The sequence below is a fragment of the Engystomops pustulosus genome, chromosome 10 (assembly GCF_040894005.1).
Source record: "Engystomops pustulosus chromosome 10, aEngPut4.maternal, whole genome shotgun sequence".
In the NCBI taxonomy this organism is placed as follows: Eukaryota; Metazoa; Chordata; class Amphibia; order Anura; family Leptodactylidae; genus Engystomops; species Engystomops pustulosus.
Window position 1 is genome coordinate 61,030,927 of NC_092420.1, and position 23,638 is coordinate 61,054,564.

Sequence of the window (23,638 nt, forward strand, 5' to 3'; positions counted from 1 at the left end):
ATATGAAGAAGAATTATGGTTTTTTTTTCCTTTTTCTCAGAATGACAGTTCCGCTTTTAAAGCTTTTTCCTCTGCCTGCAACTCCTGCTACTTTTTTCAATATACTTGAAGAAAGTCCAAATCTGCAATGGGTATATGGATGTCTAGATTTAAAAGACAAAAATAAACAAAACATACATTTCACCATTTTTATGATAAAGCCCCATTTAGTTTCATCTCCAATTGAAATAGATAGCACATCAGTTATGAGGCTAATGGCCAAGGGAGCCTTGTTTCACTCACTCAGCTGTGTGTGCCCTTCTTGGCAACAACTAAACTCCCAAGTCTTCTTTAGTGAGGATGTGGGACCAATAGGTGGTCTTTCATTGAGTTTCCAGCCTTGCAGTCCTACACAGTTCTCTACACGTCCGTGGCCCCATTAATACAACTTAACTGTGGCCATGATCTGGCCATGTACCTGGTCACACTGCAGTGAGCACACTTTGGCTCATTTACTGAGGGTCGTGAATCGCAATTTTGTTAGACTGTTTGCCAGTTTCGGGATTTGCGCAGCTTGGACAGGTATTTAACAGGTGTCTGTGCTGGGATTGTGTCGCATTGTGGCTTTCATGCACCAGAAATCAGGGGCTGGGCCGTTGGACGATATGACTGATTTGGACTGAGAGCGGGATTTAACTTTCAAATTGTGTCACAAGACAATGCACTTACATGCACCTGGAAGTAGAAGGTGAACTCCGGCGGACCTTGGCGGGGAAGTGACACATGCTTTGGGCACACGATCTTAGTGAATTGCGAACACAGTGCATTATCGTCAGACAATGCACATTCAGGGAACTCACCGCACCGTGAACTAGCCTTGGTCGAAAATCTCTCACCCCCTCCTCCCTTCTCCACCCGTCACAGGCAGTTGGCGTACTACATTACACTGCCACCAAGTAGGTGACTAAAACTGAGCAACATTTTAATGCGAATGAGCACCTTTATGTTAACAACTGATATCAGAAGAGCGTAGCTAGATTCTGATACTTAATCTGCTGCTTCCAGTACTGAATCTATACATTAAACTTGGTCCTGGTGCTGTATTTCTATGATAATATTAATTCTTGGACCATATTAATAGAGTAAACATGTTTCTGCGTCTATTTAGTATGTTTCGTTCTGGTACCATATTTATGGAGTAAAGTTGTTTTTAGTATCTTGTCTATGTAGTAATCTTGCATGTAAGCTTGCTTTTGGCACTGCATCTATATAGTAAGCTTGTTTCTGTAACTGTATCTATGTATCAAGATAGATAATGTAATAGAGCAAGGATGTTTCTATTACCATATCTATGTAGATGTATGTATGTATTTATGTAAGGAGATAAGTTCTGCTACAATATGTATGTAGTAAAATGCATTCTGGCATCATATCTATGTAGTAAGATTAGTTCTGGTACTATATCCATGTAGCAAGCTTGGTCCTGGTACCATAATTATGTAGTAAGCTTAGTTATAGTATTATCTCTTTGTAGTAAGCTTGGTTCTGGTACAACATCTATGCAGAAAGCTTGGTTCTGGTATTATGTCTTTGTAGTAAGCTTAATTTCAGTACTGCATCTGTGAAGTAAGCACTGTATCTGTATCAGGCACTGTATTTATTCAGTAGGCTTTCTATTACGATCTCTATGTTGTAAACTTGGTTCTAATGCTGTATTGTTGTGAGATCAGTTCTGATGCCATATTTATGTATGAAGCTCAGTTCTGTGGACATATGTACGTATGATGTTTAGCTATATTATTATTTGTAGTAAGGTTGGTTCTTGCAACATTTGAATGTAGTAAGGCTTGTTCTGGTACCATATCTAAATAGTAAACCTGGTTCTGATACCAAATGTATGTTGAATGATAGAGTCTGTTACTTTATCTATGCTGTATTTCCAATGTGTGTATGTTAGTGAGTAGGCAAATTAATTTTCAAGAAAAAAGAGAAAATACATAATTCCTTTACATCTTTTTAGGGAGTACAATTTACACCTAGCAAGCAAGCTGTAAAATATTACAATTTGTTATTTAAAAATAACAAAAAATTACAACTCTACATACATGTCACATATTTGATCCTCTGGTGAATGTGTCAGATGGTTTCTTTTTACATAGTGAGTTGCAAAACCAATCTGAAAAATCCCTGCCAACATCACTTCTCCATGTTTAACATACCCAAATGAATTTCCAGATGAAAAGAGTGTACAATTTTTCTGTAGTTTAGCTGTTTGTGAGCCAGGAAGCAGAAGCAATACAACTGCTGTGATCTTTATCAATTTCATTCTGAGGACAGAAAAAGACTGGATTATAGCAGTGTACAATATAAGCAATGTACAATAAGCAGCTAGTGTCTTATGTATAATGATATATAGTAGCAAAATATAGTCATTTAAAAAAATAAAATACACTCTTTGAATATTATGGTTTTACATATCAGGACATAAAATAAAACATCGGGTCCTTAGTAAGTTTTAAGTGTATTACACACAACCGATCACCTTTTTCATATGTATAAAAACTAGGCCGACAATGCAAAGGCATTATGTGAAATGCTAAGGGCACCATTAGTGCGTTGATAGGAATTAAGAGGCAAGGTAGTAGTTAGATACTGTTCAGATTCTGGATTATTTGATCATCAGCAAGTGAGACAACCTTTATAAAAGTCGAAGTTTTGGCAGCTTTCTGGTCTGGAGGATTTAAGTGTATAGTACTGAAATTTGAAGGAGGAAAGACATCAGCAATTATCTAAGCAATTGTGGTTTCCTTGCAATCTGTGAAGAATTGTAAACCCTTTTCTAAACCCGTTTTCAAAAAATGTCTTGTGGTGGACATCCCAGGAAAATTCACTGCAAGGTAGGCTGTGCAATGCTAAAGCTAGATCGTAGACTCTACAGACCTTACATGGTGTAAAAGTCTTGCCTCTGGAATAATATAAGCATACAGAAAATGTTTACTGTAAGTTATTGATGCTCATGGTGGTAAAGATCCTCTATAATTTGTTATGTGGTGTTGTTCCACTGAGGTTGCATTTATCAAATTATAAGGAAATTTTTTTTTTAAATGATGCCCCATTATATAAAACCATTGAATTCAAAGAAGAAACTGTATGTATAAGCAAAATTTAACTCTATGACTTTGAAAAAAAAATTACATGTCTACCAGGACCTGCCTATTATCCTAATAGATATACTGTCTCCATTGCTCTATAATAATGAGATATCCTTCCCTAGAAGTAAATCATCACCAGGCACCAGTTCAATAATCTTCACTACAGTCATCTCTCCTGTCTGTAGATTTTATACAGGTCTCCATAAGTACCACTGCCGACCCTCTGGATGAGCTCCAAGTCCTACTGTGGGTTCTACAGCAAGATATCAGCACAGGGCAAGCTCAGGTAGGACTCCGTTCTCTGTAGCTGTGGAGCTATGAGTGTGGAGTCCTCCGTGAGCTGGCCCAGCACCCACATGCTCTGTAAGATCCCCCAGAAGTAATGAAACAAAAAACAACTAAAATAAATCTGTATTTCTCTAGAAAAGTTGAGTTTTACTTCACAGACTGAAATGCAGGGACCTGGACTTCCACGCATCATTGTCACCTTTGATGCTGTAAGCCTCATTGTGGGAATACTATCCCATACTCAATACATGATTAAACTCACCTATGATGCTGTCATTCTAGGTTCACACACGTGTATGGTTTTGGAAATATGGCCAACATATAGTCTGTGAAACCTCTCTAAAACTGAAGACAAACCGAGGTGATTGAGGTGAGTATGTGGGCTGTAATATCTTTATAGCAACTTTATAATTACAATATAAGTTATGCGCAACACCAACATTTAACCACTTCATCAGGCTTCCTCACAATGGGAAAAAATAAAAACCACTATCAGTCTTTAAAGGAAATCTACCACCAGGATCAATAATTGTAAGCCAAGCACACTGACATACAGGTGTGTGCCCACTTTGGCAGGATCTGCTGTTCTTTTAGCTTCTTCTGCCTTTATTATTACAAAATAAGAGTTAAAAAAATTATAAAAATTAGCCTGAGGGGCTCTTTACTCCATAGCTGTTAATGGTTCCTGGAGCCCCTCAGACTCATTGTCATAATTTTTAAAACCTTTTTGTAAAAACCAGTGCCGAAGAAGCTAAAAGAAGAGCATATCCTGCCAGAGGGGGCACACACCAGTATGTCAGTGTGCTTGGTTTACAATCCTTCATCCTGGTGGTAGATGTCCTTTAAGCATTTATGTCACTATGTGTTTAATTCATTGCTAGACTGCTGCCAGAAGCAAAGGAAACCAGAAATTGCCATTTACCTTTAATAGCAGTTCTATTTATGAATAAACATTACAAAATACGTGTATACAAATCAATTATTTCTAAGTTTTTCAAATATTACCTAACTCTTCATACTTTGCTTTAGTGATATATTAGATGTTATATTAAATATGCTGTTTATAAATTAACAGCTTAAACAGTTTATAAATGTGTAAAGCAAAGTGATACAGAAACAAGTGTAAAGTAACTGGGCAGCCCCAGGTCTATTATTAATTATTATATACATTATAGATACATTCAGTGTTACAAGTACTTACAAGATGAAGAGTAAAGTCCATATAAAACCCATAATAATCCTTGTGCAGTTGTAAGACATATAAAATGTAAGCCAATCAGAATTTACCAAATGTTGATGTACAATAAAGCGAAGTGAGACTGTCTCAGGCTTGGATATCTCACACCATCATACATGCAGCATGCTAGAGGGAAAAACACTGTGCAAAGAGGAAAGCCTCTTAAATACAAGTCTGTTGCATGTGATCCTATAGAAAGAAAAGCTTTGGGAATTTTCACCCACAGGTTGTGTCTTGTTATTTCATAAGAGGTTTATTTTTTAGCACCTTATAATTATGCAACAGGTGGGATCCGTCTTCAAAACATGTTTGTGTGACCATAACTGGTATTGGTATTGTTCTTCTATTCACATTTTCTGCTTTTGTACATTGGAAAGCCACAGGAAAGTCAGGCCTGGCATTAGGGGGCAGCTAACTGGGCATTTGCCCAGGGCCCCCTGTGCTAAAGGGGTCCCCTGCATGTGGACTTTTGTGGGCAGAGGATGTATCGCTCTTTTAGTACCACTTGGTTAAATGCCCGGGTGAAGATGCTTATCATCTATCTCTCTATATATCTATCTGTCTAGTTATCTATCTGCTATAATTTGCCTATTTCCTATCTATATTTCTGTCTATCTAACCATTTATCTATCTAGCTTTTAATCTTCTATCTATATAATCTACTATATATTTATTCATCCATAAATCTTTAAATAATATTTATCTTCTATCATCAATCTACCAATCATCTGTCTATCTCCTTTATAATTCCCTACAGTCCCATATTACAGATGGCCTTACCATACTACTGTGTATAACTACTAAGTGTTATTATTGTGCAGAGCTAAAGGGAACAATGAATGTGACTCTTGAAATAGTTTAATTTTGAGGCCCTACTTTTAGTTTTATCCATGGCCCCACTCCTGAGGAAACGCTATCCCAGGCACTAAATCATTTAAAGGAAATCTACCACCAAAATCCAGCATGATAACACAGGCACTGTGACTGTCATAATCTGTTTATATTTATTATTCTTGGTCCCCTGCCTTTACTAAAATCAACTTTTATAATTATGCTAATTCACCAGAAAGGCAGAGCCCTTCTGTGCTGCAGCTTCACGGGCTGCCACACTGTCTTACCTTCCCTACTCTGCTCTCTCAGCATTTCCCCCTCCCTTTGCCTAATGTTATTTCTCTGCAGCAGTGGAACTTTCATAATAGAGTGGGAGGGAGAAGTGTTTTTTTCAAATTGTAAACTGCAGCATGGAGGGGCTCTAGAAACACTCACCAGAGCCCTTATGGCTCATTAACATAAATTTAAAAGATCATTTTAGAAGGAAGGAGGCCTTGGATAACAAATATAAGAAGATTACCACAGTCCCAATGCCTGTACCTGTGAGTAAGTGCCCCTGATTTATAATGCTTATATTTAATGGTAGATTTTCTTTAAGCAGAAAAGTAATTGTAGATGTATGACTATTGCTATGTTGTTTTAATATGACAATAAAAGTACAGTTTTATTTTTTTTCTACACTAACAAATTCTATTTTTTTTACTTTTGTGAATAGAGGGTGAGCAGAAAAAACCCTTGATACATGTATATATTGACTGAATAAGTTGTTGGCCCCCTGTGACACCACACATGCTAACAGCCGGTCAGTGACACAGACAATAGTGGCATCTAATACCTCAGAGGGACAATCTGCTCCATCAGTAAGAGGACCTCATTACGTCTTCTCCCGTCCAGGGCTGTTGAATTTGCTGGCAGATGTCTTCAGCTGCCGACACCACATCTCCACACTGCACCAATAATATACCACAGTCACTTACAGTATAAAGTCACCTAAATAACAGTGCTCCTAAATCCTATAAACCTCTTAGGACACAACAGACCACTCTGTCCCCCCGCCGCCATCTTGCCACGGATCGTCGCTCCCCGTGACGTCCTCGGGGAGCGGCAATCCATCAACATAACAGCCTCAGGTCTTCCGAAGACCAGAGGCTGTCGCGTTTTAACCCATTCATTTCAATGTGCTATCGGCACATTGTAATGAATGAGGTGGAAAATCCCCATATACTGCCATACTGTAGTATGGCAGTATATTGTAGGATCGATTAGACAACCTAGGGTTAAAGTACCCTATGGAGTCTGAAAAATAGTAAAAGTAAAAATAAAAAAAAAAGTTTAAAATAATTATAATAAAAAACCTAAAGTCCAAATCACCCCTTTTCCTGGAACTAATATAAATATTAATAAACAGTAAAAATCATAAACACATTAGGTTTCACCACGTCCGAAAATGCCCGATCTATCAAAATATAATAAAGTTTTTTCACTGCGTTTTACCCCGTAATGGAAAATAGCGCCCGAAGTCCAAATTGGCACTTTTTTGCCATTTCGAAAATGGCACAGTCCTAAAAATTATAGCAATTAAAACTCCATCAAAAGTCGCAAAAAATTACACCACCCACAGCTCCGTACAACAAAGTATGAAAAAGTTATTGGCACCAGAAGATGGCAAAATTAAAAAAAAATTGTACAGGAGGTTTTAATTTTTGTAAATGTATGAAAACATTATAAAACCTATACAAATTTGGTATCCCCATGATCGTACTGACTAGAGATGAGCGAGCACTAAAATGCTCGGGTACTCGTTATTCGAGACGAACTTTTCCCGATGCTCGAGTGCTCGTCTCGAATAACGAGCCCCATTGAAGTCAATGGGAGACTCGAGCATTTTTCAAGGGGACCAAGGCTCTGCACAGGGAAGCTTGGCCAAACACCTGGGAACCTCAGAAAAGGATGGAAACACCACGGAAATGGACAGGAAACAGCAGGGGCAGCATGCATGGATGCCCCTGAGGCTGCTTAATCGCACCATTATGCCAAAATTATGGGCAACAGCATGGCCATGACAGAGTGACAGAATGAAGCTAGATAGCATCTAAAACATCCAATAATTGACCCTGACACTATAGGGGACGGCATGCAGAGGCAGCGGCAGCAGGCTAGAGAGTGTCATGGCGACATACCCTAAATGGACTCAGGCTTCAAACCAATGGGTGGCAGAGAGGAAACAAAGGAGGTGAGCAAGAAACGCTCAAATAATATCGGTACATGATAAAAGTTTGCCAGTATATTTTGTGGATTACACAGCAGGGTGGCGACAAAGTTAACATGGAAGCCATGAAAACAACCCAAAATTCTGCCTGACACAGCTCGTTTGATAAGGGGACCATGTATGGAGGCAGTGAACTAGTAGTAGATTAAAGGTGCTACAGTTAAAACTATGTTAGTTGGATCTTGGCATGGAGCTGGCGCTCCGCTGCCAGGCGAGCTTTCGCCAATCCAAGCCCCTGTCTCTAGGCTACTCCCCAAACAGCACTTCTAAGAACCTTTTGTATAAGATCAAGTGTAGTAGCGTTCTTATAAGTTTGGGATATGGCGGGTGAGGGGAATGTAAACAGATGCGCAAGAAGCGCTGAAATAATATCGGTAAATGATAAAAGTTTGACAGTATATTTTGGGGATTACACAGCAGGGTGGCGACAAAGTTAACAAGTTTGATGTGGAAGCCATGAAAACAACCCAAAATTCTGCCTGACACAGCTCGTTTGATAAGGGGACCATGTATGGAGGCAGTGAACTAGTAGTAGATTAAAGGTGCTGCAGTTAAAACTATGTTAGTTGGATCTTGGCATGGAGCTGGCGCTCCGCTGCCAGGCGAGCTTTCGCCAATCCAAGCCCCTGTCTCTAGGCTACTCCCCAAACAGCACTTCTAAGAACCTTTTGTATAAGATCAAGTGTAGTAGCGTTCTTATAAGTTTGGGATATGGCGGGTGAGGGGAATGTAAACAGATGCGCAAGAAGCGCTGAAATAATATCGGTTAATCATAAAAGTTTGCCAGTATATTTTGTGGATAACACAGCAGGGTGGCGACAAAGTTAACAACTTTGATGTGGAATGCCCTGTAATAGCTCTTGGGCGGTGTGCCTTTTATCGCCTAGGCTCAGCAGTTTGAGCACCGCCTGCTGTCGCTTAGCGACGGCACTGCTGCTGTGCCTAGAGCTACCGACTGATGGCGCCATGCCCACGGATGGTAATTCGGAGGAGGAGGAGGTGGAGGAGGGGTGGGAGGAGGAGGAGGTATAGTAGGCCTTTGAGACCTGGACCGAGATAGGCCCCGCAATCCTCGGCGTCGGCAGTATATGACCAGCCCCAGGGTCAGACTCGGTCCCAGCCTCCACCAAGTTAAGTGTAGTAGCGTTCTTATAAGTTTGGGATATGGCGGGTGAGGGGAATGTAAACAGATGCGCAAGAAGCGCTGAAATAATATCGGTTAATCATAAAAGTTTGCCAGTATATTTTTTGGATAACACAGTTAACAACTTTGATGTGGAATCCATGAAAACAACCCAAATTTCTGCCTGACACACCTCGTTTGATAAGGGGACGATGTATGGAGGCAGCTATATGGACGACTTTTGGAGGTAGCAATGGAGACAACGTGTGGAGGCTGCTATGGAGACAATTTTATTTGGATAGTGCCTGTATGTGGCTGTCCAAAAAAGTTTTCAAACCAGAGGAGCAGGTAGGTGGCCCTCCAGAAAAATGAAATAGATTGAGTGCCTGTATGTGGCAGTCCAAAAAAGTTTTCAAACCAGAGGAGCAGGTAGGTGGCCCTCCAGAAAAATGAAATAGATTGAGTGCCTGTATGTGGCAGTCCAAAAAAGTTTTCAAACCAGAGGAGCAGGTAGGTGGCCCTCCAGAAAAATGAAATAGATTGAGTGCCTGTATGTGGCAGTCCAAAAAAGTTTTCAAACCAGAGGAGCAGGTAGGTGGCCCTCCAGAAAAATGAAATAGATTGAGTGCCTGTATGTGGCAGTCCAAAAAAGTTTTCAAACCAGAGGAGCAGGTAGGTGGCCCTCCAGAAAAATTGAATAGATTGAGTGCCTGTATGTGGCACTCCCAAAAATTGTTTAAAACAGAGGACCGGGTAGGTGGCCCTCCAGAAAAATTAAATGCATAAAGTACTATAGCTAGAGCCAGTGGGCCCTGTCAAAAAATAGCCAGTTTCCTCTGCTTTAGTGTACAAAGAGGAGGAGAAGGAGGAAAATGAGGAGGAGGAGGAGTCCATAAATTATTCAGGTTGAGCTTCCTTCACCTGGTGGAGATTGGAAATTATGAGAAATCCAGGCTTTATTCATCTTAATAAGCGTCAGCCTGTCAGCGCTGTCAGTCGACAGGCGTGTACGCTTATCGGTGATGATGCCACCAGCTGCACTGAAAACCCGCTCGGACAAGACGCTAGCGGCAGGGCAGGCAAGAACCTCCAAGGCGTACAGCGCCAGTTCGTGCCACATGTCCAGCTTTGAAACCCAGTAGTTGTAGGGAGCTGTGTGATCATTTAGGACGATGGTATGGTCAGCTACGTACTCCCTCACCATCTTTCTGTAAAGATCAGCCCTACTCTGCCGAGACTGGGGACAGGTGACAGTGTCTTGCTGGGGTGACATAAAGCTGGCAAAAGCCTTGTAAAGCGTACCCTTGCCAGTGCTGGACAAGCTGCCTGCTCGCCTGCCAGTATATTTTGTGGATTACACAGCAGGGTGGCGACAAAGTTAACATGGAAGCCATGAAAACAACCCAAAATTCTGCCTGACACAGCTCGTTTGATAAGGGGACCATGTATGGAGGCAGTGAACTAGTAGTAGATTAAAGGTGCTACAGTTAAAACTATGTTAGTTGGATCTTGGCATGGAGCTGGCGCTCCGCTGCCAGGCGAGCTTTCGCCAATCCAAGCCCCTGTCTCTAGGCTACTCCCCAAACAGCACTTCTAAGAACCTTTTGTATAAGATCAAGTGTAGTAGCGTTCTTATAAGTTTGGGATATGGCGGGTGAGGGGAATGTAAACAGATGCGCAAGAAGCGCTGAAATAATATCGGTAAATGATAAAAGTTTGACAGTATATTTTGGGGATTACACAGCAGGGTGGCGACAAAGTTAACAAGTTTGATGTGGAAGCCATGAAAACAACCCAAAATTCTGCCTGACACAGCTCGTTTGATAAGGGGACCATGTATGGAGGCAGTGAACTAGTAGTAGATTAAAGGTGCTGCAGTTAAAACTATGTTAGTTGGATCTTGGCATGGAGCTGGCGCTCCGCTGCCAGGCGAGCTTTCGCCAATCCAAGCCCCTGTCTCTAGGCTACTCCCCAAACAGCACTTCTAAGAACCTTTTGTATAAGATCAAGTGTAGTAGCGTTCTTATAAGTTTGGGATATGGCGGGTGAGGGGAATGTAAACAGATGCGCAAGAAGCGCTGAAATAATATCGGTTAATCATAAAAGTTTGCCAGTATATTTTGTGGATAACACAGCAGGGTGGCGACAAAGTTAACAACTTTGATGTGGAATGCCCTGTAATAGCTCTTGGGCGGTGTGCCTTTTATCGCCTAGGCTCAGCAGTTTGAGCACCGCCTGCTGTCGCTTAGCGACGGCACTGCTGCTGTGCCTAGAGCTACCGACTGATGGCGCCATGCCCACGGATGGTAATTCGGAGGAGGAGGAGGTGGAGGAGGGGTGGGAGGAGGAGGAGGTATAGTAGGCCTTTGAGACCTGGACCGAGGTAGGCCCCGCAATCCTCGGCGTCGGCAGTATATGACCAGCCCCAGGGTCAGACTCGGTCCCAGCCTCCACCAAGTTAAGTGTAGTAGCGTTCTTATAAGTTTGGGATATGGCGGGTGAGGGGAATGTAAACAGATGCGCAAGAAGCGCTGAAATAATATCGGTTAATCATAAAAGTTTGCCAGTATATTTTTTGGATAACACAGCAGGGTGGCGACAAAGTTAACAACTTTGATGTGGAATCCATGAAAACAACCCAAATTTCTGCCTGACACACCTCGTTTGATAAGGGGACGATGTATGGAGGCAGCTATATGGACGACTTTTGGAGGTAGCAATGGAGACAACGTGTGGAGGCTGCTATGGAGACAATTTTATTTGGATAGTGCCTGTATGTGGCTGTCCAAAAAAGTTTTCAAACCAGAGGAGCAGGTAGGTGGCCCTCCAGAAAAATGGAATAGATTGAGTGCCTGTATGTGGCAGTCCAAAAAAGTTTTCAAACCAGAGGAGCAGGTAGGTGGCCCTCCAGAAAAATGAAATAGATTGAGTGCCTGTATGTGGCAGTCCAAAAAAGTTTTCAAACCAGAGGAGCAGGTAGGTGGCCCTCCAGAAAAATGAAATAGATTGAGTGCCTGTATGTGGCAGTCCAAAAAAGTTTTCAAACCAGAGGAGCAGGTAGGTGGCCCTCCAGAAAAATGAAATAGATTGAGTGCCTGTATGTGGCAGTCCAAAAAAGTTTTCAAACCAGAGGAGCAGGTAGGTGGCCCTCCAGAAAAATGAAATAGATTGAGTGCCTGTATGTGGCAGTCCAAAAAAGTTTTCAAACCAGAGGAGCAGGTAGGTGGCCCTCCAGAAAAATTGAATAGATTGAGTGCCTGTATGTGGCACTCCCAAAAATTGTTTAAAACAGAGGACCGGGTAGGTGGCCCTCCAGAAAAATTAAATGCATAAAGTACTATAGCTAGAGCCAGTGGGCCCTGTCAAAAAATAGCCAGTTTCCTCTGCTTTAGTGTACAAAGAGGAGGAGAAGGAGGAAAATGAAGAGGAGGAGGAGTCCATAAATTATTCAGGTTGAGCTTCCTTCACCTGGTGGAGATTGGAAATTATGAGAAATCCAGGCTTTATTCATCTTAATAAGCGTCAGCCTGTCAGCGCTGTCAGTCGACAGGCGTGTACGCTTATCGGTGATGATGCCACCAGCTGCACTGAAAACCCGCTCGGACAAGACGCTAGCGGCAGGGCAGGCAAGAACCTCCAAGGCGTACAGCGCCAGTTCGTGCCACATGTCCAGCTTTGAAACCCAGTAGTTGTAGGGAGCTGTGTGATCATTTAGGACGATGGTATGGTCAGCTACGTACTCCCTCACCATCTTTCTGTAAAGATCAGCCCTACTCTGCCGAGACTGGGGACAGGTGACAGTGTCTTGCTGGGGTGACATAAAGCTGGCAAAAGCCTTGTAAAGCGTACCCTTGTCAGTGCTGGACAAGCTGCCTGCTCGCCTACTCTCCCTCGCTACTTGTCCCGCAGAACTACGCACTCTGCCACTAGCGCTGTCAGAAGGGAAATACTGTTTCAGCTTGTGCACCAGGGCCTGCTGGTATTCATGCATTCTCACACTCCTTTCCTCTCCAGGGATGAGAGTGGAAAGATTTTGCTTGTACCGTGGGTCCAGGAGAGTGAATACCCAGTAATCGGAGCTGGAATAAATTCTTTGATCGCGAGGGTCACGGGATAGGCAGCCTAGCATGAAATCTGCCATATGCGCCAGAGTCCCAACGCTCAAGAATTCACTCCCCTCACTGGCCTGACTGCCCATTTCCTCCTCCTCCAACTCCTCTTCTTCTGCCCATACACGCTGAACAGTGAAGGTCTGAGCAATGCTCCCCTCTTGTGTCTCGCCAACATTCTCCTCCTCTTCCTCCTCATCCTCCTCCACCTCCTCCGATATGCGCTGAGAAACAGACCTGAGGGTGCTTTGGCTATCAACAAGGGAATCTTCTTCCCCCGTCTCTTGTGACGAGCGCAAAGCTTCCGACTTCATGCTGATCAGAGAGTTTTTCAACAGGCCAAGCAGCGGGATGGTGAGGCTGATGATGGCGGCATTGCCACTGACCATCTGTGTTGACTCCTCAAAGTTACTCAGCACCTGACAGATATCAGACATCCACGTCCACTCCTCATTGTAGACTTGAGGAAGCTGACTGACCTGACTACCAGTTCTGGTGGAAGTTGACATCTGGCAGTCTACAATCGCTCTGCGCTGCTGGTAAACATGGTTAATGTTGAATTCCACCTCGTGGGCACGTCGCACAACAGTCGGTGAGCGGGCAGTTGGAGGCGGCGCTGTGCTGCCCTGAGAGTGGCAGCATCTGTGCTGGACTTCCTGAAATGCGCACAGATGCGGCGCACCTTCGTGAGCAAATCTGACAGATTGGGGTATGTCTTGAGGAAACGCTGAACTATCAGATTTAACACATGGGCCAGGCATGGCACATGTGTCAGTCTGCCGAGTTGCAGAGCCGCCACCAGGTTACGGCCGTTGTCACACACAACCATGCCTGGCTTCAGGTTCAGCGGTGCCAGCCACAGATCAGTCTGCGCCGTGATGCCCTGTAATAGTTCTTGGGCGGTGTGCCTTTTATCGCCTAGGCTCAGCAGTTTGAGCACCGCCTGCTGTCGCTTAGCGACGGCACTGCTGCTGTGCCTAGAGCTAGCGACTGATGGCGCCATGCCCACGGATGGTAGTTCGGAGGAGGAGGTGGAGAAGGGGTGGGAGGAGGAGGAGGCATAGTAGGCCTTTGAGACCTGGACCGAGGTAGGCCCCGCAATCCTCGGCGTTGGCGGTATATGACCAGCCCCAGGGTCAGACTCGGTCCCAGCCTCCACCAAGTTAACCCAATGTGCCGTCAGCGATATATAGTGGCCCTGCCCGGCAGCACTCGTCCACTTGTCCGTGGTCAGGTGGACCTTGTCAGAAACGGCGTTGGTCAGGGCACGGATGATGTTGTCTGACACAGGGGAAGGAGCAGTGGTGTGCACGGCCGGAGGTGAACGGGCTTGGTGCCACTGATTCGGGTGTTTAGCATTCATATGCCTGCGCATACTGGTGGTAGTTAAGCTAGTAGTGGTGGAACCCCTGCTGATCCTGGTTTGGCAAAGGTTGCACACCACAGTCCGTCGGTCATCCGGTGTTTCCTTAAAGAACCTCCAGACTTCTGAAAATCTAGCCCTCGCCGCGGGAGCCCTCGCCACGGGAGCTTCACTACGTGACACATTTGGCGCTGATGCACCTGCTCTGGCCCTGCCTCTCCGTCTGGCCCCACCACTGCCTCTTCCAACCTGTTCTGCTATAGGACTCTCCTCCGTCTCAGAAGCACTGTGTTCACCCGGCCTCTCAACCCAGCTTGGGTCTGTCACCTCATCATCCTCCGATCCCTCAGTCTGCTCCCCCCTCGGACTTCCTGCCCTGACAACAACTTCACCACTGTCTGACAACCGTGTCTCCTCATCGTCGGACACCTCTTTACACACTTCTTCCACTACGTCAAGAAGGTCATCATCACCCACAGACTGCGACTGGTGGAAAACCTGGGCATCGGAAAATTGCTCAGCAGCAACCGGACAAGTGGTTTGTGACTGTGGGAAGGGTCCAGAAAACAGTTCCTCAGAGTATGCCGGTTCAAATGCCAAATTTTCCTGGGAGGGGGCAGACTGGGGGGGAGGAGGCTGAGGTGCAGGAGCTGGAGGAGTGCCGATTTCGGTGACATGGGTGGACTGCGTGGAAGACTGACTGGTGGACAAATTGCTCGAAGCATTGTCGGCAATCCACGACATCACCTGTTCGCACTGTTCTGGCCTCAACAGTGCTCTACCACGAGTCCCAGTAACTTCAGACATGATGAACCTAGGGAGTGTAGCTCTGCGGCGTTCCCCTGCTCCCTCATCAGCAGGTGGTGTCTCACCCCACCCAGGACCACGGCCTCTGACCCCTGCAGTAGATGGACGCCCACGTCCCCGCCCTCGTCCTCGTCCTCTACCCCTAGCCCTCGGGTTAAACATTTTGAAAATGAAAGTTATATAACTTTAATTTTTTTTAAACTTTTTTTTGTGTTTTTTTGTGTTTTTTAGTTTTTTTTTGTGTTTTTTAGTTTTTAAAACCAAACAATGCTATCCTATTGCTATGGCTATTTTCTAGCCAAGTATGAAAGCACACTGCTATGCCAGATGAGATGACGCTGAGTTATCAAAAAATAAACGTAAAATAAAAAGGAAATGGCAGACTGTGCCTAATTTAAATCCAACCCCTAATAAATTATCCTACTTCGGTCTTTGCGATGGATATGTGCGTCACTAAGCGCTAAACACAGCGGTCGCAAGTCTCACTCCAAATTCCTCACAATTGGCTAGTATATGCACTGCAGCAAGGACAGCCACCAGCAGATCAACCAGAAATAAAATATATATAACGCTATTGTAGGCGTAAGTAAGCCGTTTGGATTCTCCTTTGGCTATTTTCTAGCCAAGTATGAAAGCACACTGATGAGATGACGCTGAGTTATGAAAAAATAAACGTAAAATAAAAAGGAAATGGCAGACTGTGCCTAATTGAAATCCAACCCCTAATAAATTATCCTACTTCGGTCTTTGCGATGGATATGTGCGTCACTAAGCGCTAAACACAGCGATCGCAAGTCTCACTCCAAATTCCTCACAATTGGCTAGTATATGCACTGCAGCAAGGACAGCCACCAGCAGATCAACCAGAAATAAAATATATATAACGCTATTGTAGGCGTAAGTAAGCCGTTTGGATTATCCTTTGGCTATTTTCTAGCCAAGTATGAAAGCACACTGATGAGATGATGCTGAGTTATGAAAAAATAAACGTAAAATAAAAAGGAAATGGCAGACTGTGCCTAATTGAAATCCAACCCCTAATAAATTTTCCCACTTCGGTCTTTGCGATGAATATGTGCGTCACTAAGCGCTAAACACAGCGGTCGCAAGTCTCACTCCAAATTCCTCACAATTGGCTAGTATATGCACTGCAGCAAGGACAGCCACCAGCAGATCAACCAGAAATAAAATATATATAACGCTATTGTAGGCGTAAGTAAGCCGTTTGGATTCTCCTTTGGCTATTTTCTAGCCAAGTATGAAAGCACACTGATGAGATGATGCTGAGTTATGAAAAAATAAACATAAAATAAAAAGGAAATGGCAGACTGTGCCTAATTGAAATCCAACCCCTAATAAATTTTCCCACTTCGGTCTTTGCGATGGATATGTGCGTCACTAAGCGCTAAACACAGCGGTCGCAAGTCTCACTCCAAATTCCTCACAATTGGCTAGTATATGCACTGCAGCAAGGACAGCCACCAGCAGATCAACCAGAAATAAAATATATATAACGCTATTGTAGGCGTAAGTAAGCCGTTTGGATTCTCCTTTGGCTATTTTCTAGCCAAGTATGAAAGCACACTGATGAGATGACGCTGAGTTATGAAAAAATAAACGTAAAATAAAAAGGAAATGGCAGACTGTGCCTAATTGAAATCCAACCCCTAATAAATTTTCCCACTTTGGTGTTTGAGGTGGATATGTGTGTTACTAAGAGCTAAACACAACGGTAGCAAGTCCCCCTGCAAATTCCTCACAATATGGTACTAGCTGCACTACTAGTGCCAGCAAGCCCAGCCACAAGCAAACAAAAAAAAAAAAAGTATAACGTTATTGTAGCCCTAAGAAGGGCTGTTGGGTTCTTGTTGAATCACTCCTGCCTAACAGTAATCTACTAGCACCCTAACGCTGTCCCTGACCAGCAGCAGCTCTCTCCCTAGCGGCATCCAGACACAGAATGATCCGAGCAGCGCGGGCAGCGGCTAGTCTATCCCAGGGTCACCTGATCTGGCCAGCCAGCCACTGCTATCGACGTGTAAGGGTACCACGTCATGCTGGGTGGAGTGCAGAGTCTCCTGGCTTGTGATTGGCTCTGTTTCTGGCCGCCAAAAAGCAAAACGGCGGGAGCTGCCATTTTCTCGAGCGGGCGAAGTATTCGTCCGAGCAACGAGCAGTTTCGAGTACGCTAATGCTCGAACGAGCATCAAGCTCGGACGAGTATGTTCGCTCATCTCTAGTACTGACCCAAAGAATAAAGTAGACATGTCATTTCGGCGCACAGTGAAAGCTGTAAAATCCAAGCCCACAAGAAAATGTTGCAAATGCGCTTTTTCACCGTTTTCACTGCATTTGGAATTTTTTTCCCGCTTCCCAGTACACGGCATGAAATATTAAATACCGTCACTATGATGTGCATTTTGTTATGCAAAAAATGAGCCATCACAGAGATCTTTATGTGGAAAAATAAAAAAGATTTTTGAAGGTGGGGAGAGAAAAATGGAAATGAAAAAACTAAAAAGGGCCAGGTTGTTAAGGGGTTAATTAAAATCCAACCCCTATACCAGTGGTGGCAAACCTATGGCACTGGTACCAGAGGCGGCACTCGGAGCCCTCTCTGTGGACACCCAGGCCATCAACCTAGCATGAAGTTCACCAGACAGAACTCAAAGAATCTTCCTACAGAATCTTCCTACAATGATTTGCCCTCCTCCTTTCTACTGTGTTGGTGTCCTTGGGAGGCTGAATGACTGAAAGCTGTCAAAGAACAAGGAGAAATAAATTACTGCTTAAATTTCTGCCCTGGCACTTTGCATTAAATAAGTGGCTTTTGGTTGAAGTTTTGGCACTCAGGCTCTAAAACGTTCGCCATCACTGCCCTATACCCATGTTTAACTATACAGGCGGTCCCCCACTTAAGGACACCCGACTTACAGACAACCCATAGTTACAGACAGACCCCTCTAACCTCTGGTGAAGCTCTCTGGATGCTTTACTATAGTCCCAGATTGCAATAATCAGCAGTAAAGTATCTCTAATGAAGCTTTATTGATAAACCTTGGTCCCATTACAGCAAAAAATGTTTAAATTCCAATTGTCACTGGGGCCAAAATTTTTTTTGTCTGGATCTACAACTTACATACAAATTCAACTTAAGAACAAGCATCCGGACCCTATCTTGTACGTAACCTGGGGACTGCCAGTATACAGATTTAACGCCCATATTATATAATATGCATGTCCCTTATTCTATAATATACAACTCCCTTACATATTATGTAGCCCCTATATTCTATAATATACAGCCCCATTATTCTATAACATACAGCTCTCTTATTATGATATACAGCCCCCTTATTGTATAAATGTAGCCCCCTTGTATGATTTACAGGCCCTTATTTTATTATATACAGCCCCCTTTTCTATTATATACATGTACAACCCCTTTTTATTATATAAAACTCCCCCTTTTCATTATATACAGCCCCCCTTTTTCAATATATTGCCCCCCTTTTTCAATATATTGCCCCCCTTTTTCATTATATACAGCCCCCCTTTCAATATATACAGCCCCTCTTTCAATATATACCGCCCCCTTTTTCATTATATACAGCCCCTCTTTCATTATATACAGCCCCCCTTTTTCGATTAAATACAGCCCCCATTTAATAAAATAATTACTAACCTCGATTCTAGTCATGGTCCCCCGCCACCACTCTGCATCTTCCCAGGTCTTCGGCTTCTTTGTGCTGCTCTGTGGAGGGACGCAGGCAGCGTGATGTCATCGCACGCTGCCTGAGTCCTCCTTATAAACAGACCGGTGCTGACAGAAGGATCTGTGCCGCTCTGTACATCAATCGCGTCTGTATCTCAAAGATACAGGCACAATTGATTTTTCATGTGAGCAATTCGAGCGGCAATGGTCACCCGAATCGCCCACATTACGACCCCAAATTTTGACGCCTGCCTCAGGGCTCAAGCATCTGATGTGAGATTTTCATTTTGCTTCAAGCCAGATGCGGCCCTGACTAGTACAAGAAGGTCCTTCTCAACAAGGGAGTCTCCCAGATTTACTTTTGTAATTATTGAATGCCTCAGACCCATTAGTTTTATATTTTTTGAATGCCCTCTTTTTATAATTTATTGCCCTTTTAATTGTAGCTGTAAGTCACGCGTGGTGTAATCTAGCCCGTCTAGACTTGTTGTCAGGCGTCTGGGTTAGTGAACGCCGTGGACCACTGCGGACGATGACACAAGCCAACATCTGGGTCCGGAGTCTAAGTGGCACCCAGTCTTCACCAGAGCCAGCCGCAAAGCAGGTTGGTGTTGCTGCGGCAGGGTTCCACTAGGTCATTTCACAGGCAAGACTTGTCCGTGGTGGCAGCCAAGGTTGAGGTAAAGAATCTCTAGGCAGTGTCGTGATCAGGGACAGGCAGGTAGTCAGGGCAGGCAGCAATGGTACAAGATCAGGAACAGAGCAGGAGGTCAGGGCTGGCAGCGAAGGAGCGAGGTCAAGGATAGGTCCGAGGTCACAACGGGAGGTCAGAACACAGGGGTGCCGCCATGGAGAGAGGCACGGGTGTGCCTGCCATTCTAGATGTGGATCACAGGGGTACCCATGAAAACCACCACCACCCACCCCCCATCGGCCTCCCCCTCTTATTGGACTGGATAAACCTTTGCAGGAGGCTACGATCCAGAAAATTCTCCTCAGGCTCCCAAGATCTCTCCTCAGGCCCGAACCTCTTCCAGTCAACAAGGAAGAACCGCATACCTCTCACAGTCTTCATATCCAATACCTCTTTAACCTCATAGATGTCAGTGGAGTCAGCCTCTGGAGGAGGAGGAGGTTGCCGACAGAAGCGGTTCAAGATGAGAGGTTTCAGGAGGGAGACATGGAAGAAGTTCAGGATGTGCATAGTGGGAGTAAGGCAGAGCTTATACGCCACAGGATTTATGCGCTTTATCACCTCAAAGCGACCAAGAAACCGTGGACCAAGCTTGTAGCTAGGAATCTTCAGCTGGACTTATCTAGAAGATAACCACGCCTTGTCACCTGGAGAGAAGAACGGACGAGTCCTACATTTCTTGTCAGCCTGGGACATGGTGCGAGCAGTGGAGAGAGCTGAAGGAGAGATTGGCGGGTCTGTTCCCAAATAGATTTGAGGTCCTGTACCAGTTCCTCTACCACAGGGACATCCAAGGGAACAGACAGAGGAAGAGGAGGCCAAGGAATTCCTCTGTAGACAACAAAGAAAGGAGCTTCCCCAGCTAACTCAGAGTCCAGGGAGTTATAGGAGAGCTCAGCAGATAGGACTAGTCATTTTGACCAGCAGAGACAAAATGGCGGAGATAACAGCCCAAAGTCTGATCCACCCTTTCCACTTGACCATTCGACTGTGGGTGGTAAGCAGAAGAAAAGTCCAGCAGCTGGTTACACAAGGATTGCCAGAACTTGGATATAAACTGGACCGCTCGATCAGACATGATATGTTGAGAAAGTCCATAAAGCCGGAAGATGTATTGTAAGAACAACCTGGCAAGATGTGGAGCAGATGGAAGACCTGGAAGAGAAACAAAACATCTTGGAAACCGGTCAGACACCACCCAGATGACGGTAGTCCATAGCTACATGTGACCACGGGCGATTGTGTGAATCGGCAATGAAAGCAACAGGCCAGCTGGCTTAATGTGAGAAGGCTTATTACAGGGACAGGAAGTGCAGATCCCCATGAAATCCTCAACATCTTTGACCAGGTCAGGCCACCAGTAGTACTGAGAGATAAGGGCCACAGAGCGTTGCACCCCAGGGTGCCCAGTCAGACACGAAGAATGACCCCAAGATAAAATCCTCTGCTGCAGTGCAGATCGGACATACGTCTTGCCGGGGGGAAGCTGCTGAAGATCCACCGGAGCTGCAACCACCTGTTGTTCAGGGGAATTAATATGCTGAGGGACCGGCTCTTCTCCAATAACATCAGAGGCACCAGAGGGAAAGGGCATCAGCCTTGATATTCTTCTCCGCAGGATGGAAATGCATCAACAGGTTGAAAAATGAAAAGAAGAGCAACCAACGGGCTTGCCTGGGATTAAGACGCTGGGCTCTCTGGAGATACAGGAGCTTTTTATGGTCTGCATTAGAGATGAGCGAGCACTAAAATGCTCGGGTACTCGTTATTCGAGACGAACTTTTCCCGATGCTCGAGTGCTCGTCTCGAATAACGAGCCCCATTGAAGTCAATGGGAGACTCGAGCATTTTTCAAGGGGACCAAGGCTCTGCACAGGGAAGCTTGGCCAAACACCTGGGAACCTCAGAAAAGGATGGAAACACCACGGAAATGGACAGGAAACAGCAGGGGCAGCATGCATGGATGCCTCTGAGGCTGCTTAATCGCACCATTATGCCAAAATTATGGGCAACAGCATGGCCATGACAGAGTGACCGAATGAGGCTAGATAGCATCTAAAACATCCAATAATTGACCCTGACACTATAGGGGACGGCATGCAGAGGCAGCGGCAGTGGCAGGCTAGAGAGTCTCATGGCGACATACCCTAAATGGACTCAGGTTTCACCAAAGGAGGTGAAATGATTTCCTATGTGAACAAAAGGTTGACGGTATATTTAGTCGATAACACAGCATGGTGGCGACATAGTGACCAAGTTCCATAACGTATCTGGTGAAACACCCGAAAAATGAGCCTGACACAGCTCCTTTGATAAGGGGACGGCATGTGGAGGCAGCCATGGAGACGACTTCCATGATTAAGAGCGACAGTATGGGGCATTCATATTGCGCTGCTATGATTGTAACTTCAGGTCTCCAGCATGGCGGCGACAGATGGGCCAGGTTCCACTATGTATCTGGTGAAACACCTGAAAATTCTGCCTGACACAGCTCGTTTGATAAGGGGACGATGTATGGAGGCAGTGAACTAGTAGTAGATTAAAGGTGCTGCAGTTAAAACTATGTTAGTTGGATCTTGAGATGGAGCTGGCGCTCCGCTGTCAGGCGAGCTTTCGCCAATCCAAGCCCCTGTCTCTCGGCTCCTCCCCACCCAAAATGGGCCTGGGGGCCAGAACTGTTTACTTTGAAAAAATTATAATTTTCAAAGCAGGCCGGGTCGTTTGAATATTTCACCTAGGAATAATGGAATAGCATAGTGGTTCTATTTTTAATTGTTTTTACGGAAATGGTTCCATGATTAAGAGCGACAGTATGGGGCATCCATATTGCGCTGCTATGATTGCAACTTCAGGTCTCCAGCATGGCGGCGACAGATGGGCCGAGTTCCACTATGTATCTGGTGAAACACCTGAAAATTCTGCCTGACACAGCTCGTTTGATAAGGGGACGATGTATGGAGGCAGTGAACTAGTAGTAGATTAAAGGTGCTGCAGTTAAAACTATGTTAGTTGGATCTTGAGATGGAGCTGGCGCTCCGCTGTCAGGCGAGCTTTCGCCAATCCAAGCCCCTGTCTCTAGGCTACTCCCCAAACAGAACTTCTAAGAACCTTTTGTATAAGATCAAGTGTAGTAGCGTTCTTATAAGTTTAGGATATGGCGGGTGAGGGGAATGTAAACAGATGCGCAAGAAGCGCTGAAATAATATTGGTAAATGATAAAAGTTTTCCAGTATATTTTGTGGATTATACAGCAGGGTGGCGACAAAGTTAACAAGTTTGATGTGGAATCCATGAAAACAACCCAAAATTCTGCTTGACACAGTTCGTTTGATAAGGAAACAATGTATGGAGGCAGCTATATGGACGACTTTTGGAGGCAGCTATGGCGATGACGTGTGGAGGTAGCAATGGAGACAACGTGTGGAGCCAGCTAAAAAGACGACATGTGGAGGCTGCTATGGAGACAATTTAATTTGGATAGTGCCTGTATGTGGCAGTCCAAAAAAGTTTTCAAACCAGAGGAGCAGGTAGGTGGTCCTCCAGAAAAACTAAATAAATTGAGTGCCTGTATGTGGCAGTCCAAAAAAGTGCTTAAAACAGAGGACCGGGTAGGTGGCCCTCCAGAAAAATTAAATACATAGAGTACTATAGCTAGAGCCAGTTGGCCCTGGCAAAAAATAGCCAGTTTCCTATGCTTTAGTTTACAAAGAGGAGGAGAGGTGCATACATTATTCAGTTTGAGCTTCTTTCACCTGGTGGAGAATGAAAATCCGGAGAAATCCAGGCTTTATTCATCTTGATAAGCGTCAGCCTGTCAGCGCTGTCAGTCGACAGGCGTGTACGCTTATCGGTGATGATGCCACCAGCTGCACTGAAAACCCGCTCGGACAACACGCTAGCGGCAGGGCAGGCAAGAACCTCCAAGGCGTACAGCGCCAGTTCGTGCCACATGTCCAGCTTTGAAACCCAGTAGTTGTAGGGAGCTGTGTGATCATTTAGGACGATGGTATGGTCAGCTACGTACTCCCTCACCATCTTTCTGTAAAGATCAGCCCTACTCTGCCGAGACTG

At 44.7% G+C, this 23,638-nt stretch overlaps 1 long non-coding RNA gene across 1 annotated transcript; it reads right to left on the reverse strand.

Annotated features, from left to right (window-relative positions):
- Positions 1 to 2,095: 2,095 nt before the first annotated feature.
- On the reverse strand, positions 2,096 to 6,428 carry LOC140104212 (uncharacterized). Its single transcript, XR_011850269.1, has 3 exons — positions 6,323 to 6,428; positions 3,682 to 3,764; positions 2,096 to 2,306 (listed from the first exon to the last, which is right to left on the reverse strand). It is a non-coding gene; the product is annotated as an uncharacterized lncRNA (long non-coding RNA).
- Between the last annotated feature and the right edge of the window lie 17,210 nt (positions 6,429 to 23,638).